General features: G+C 36.2%; 1 long non-coding RNA gene across 1 annotated transcript; it reads right to left on the minus strand.

Annotated features, from left to right (window-relative positions):
- Positions 1 to 19: 19 nt before the first annotated feature.
- On the minus strand, positions 20 to 1,123 carry LOC102201042 (uncharacterized). The gene is made up of 3 exons (XR_312524.1): positions 1,045 to 1,123; positions 835 to 956; positions 20 to 116 (listed from the first exon to the last, which is right to left on the minus strand). It is a non-coding gene; the product is annotated as an uncharacterized LOC102201042 (long non-coding RNA).
- Between the last annotated feature and the right edge of the window lie 72 nt (positions 1,124 to 1,195).

Raw genomic sequence — 1,195 nt, forward strand, 5'->3', positions numbered from 1 at the left:
TCCCGTAGGTGTTGTTCAAAAGCTTTTGTAATGTCTTCAATTGCTTTTTTGACTCGATTATGTTGGATGCTCAAGTTTCCCTCAAGGACTGCACACACCTCGTTTTTTTGTTCAACCTGAAAAAAAAGAAAGATCATTATTTAAAGCAGTAAAACATCACATAATGGTTCTTTACTCATTTTTGAGGCAGTCTTGAGAAACCCAGGCTTTTAACAGGAATTTCATGCATAAGTTCAGTCAGATAGGTCTGTCATCATTTGTCTGCCTCTGTCTATTCGTTATGTCACTTCCATTTTTCCCACACTATTGAACTCATTACTCTAGTCTGATCATTTTTTGCCTTCTGCAAATCAATCATCCTCTGTTCTCCGTGCTTTTATATGATTTTTTGTCATTCTGCCTTTCAGACTCTCATTCATGCAACTTGCCACCTCCCCAACTTCACCTCAACCTTCCTGCGGTCACTCAGAGCACCATCCAAACTACCATCTTCACTACCCCAAGAATCTAGACTCTGGGAGCCTGTTCTAACTCCCATCATTTCTGTGCTCTCATTGGTTCACTGGAGTCTCATTGGTAAATAACTATTTAATCAAATTCTGTATCTCAATAATTTTCAGTTCTTCCAAATAATCTCTCCCCTTTCGATCACTAATAATAAATTACCACATATAGATTTATGATGTCCAGTATCCCACATTTTCAGTGAAGGTCAGCATGTCTTACAATATATGTTAGTAAACTTTAGTGAACATTTTATGAACATTTTTATTTTATGCATTTTCTTATAACCTTTAAGGAGATTATGAATGAGGCTTTATTGCCTGATCTTACCACTTCTCTGCTTTTGGCTCCTTGAATCAAAGACAGAATCCCATGAGCTCCAGACACATAGTTTGAGGTCTCTGAATGAGCGTCATTTAGATTTTTCAAAATTTCCTTGAGTTTCAGTATTTCTGTTAGAAATTGAAAAAGAAATATAAATCTGAGCAATACATTTTCTGTTACACAAAAAATACCATCACTGGTAGTGACTTCACCTACCATTGACATCTGGATTTACATTCTCCCCTTTGAGGAACTCTTTGGTGCTCACTGTGAAGACTTGGAAACTATCCTCACTGAAGTGATTCTGAGAACATTTTTGTTAGTCAGTTTTTATTTTTGGACCGTTTAAGAAAATAATTGTTTTAGA

The sequence above is a fragment of the Pundamilia nyererei genome, unplaced genomic scaffold, assembly GCF_000239375.1.
Source record: "Pundamilia nyererei isolate P.nyererei 1_Seehausen unplaced genomic scaffold, PunNye1.0 scaffold01403, whole genome shotgun sequence".
Taxonomy (NCBI): domain Eukaryota; kingdom Metazoa; phylum Chordata; class Actinopteri; order Cichliformes; family Cichlidae; genus Pundamilia; species Pundamilia nyererei.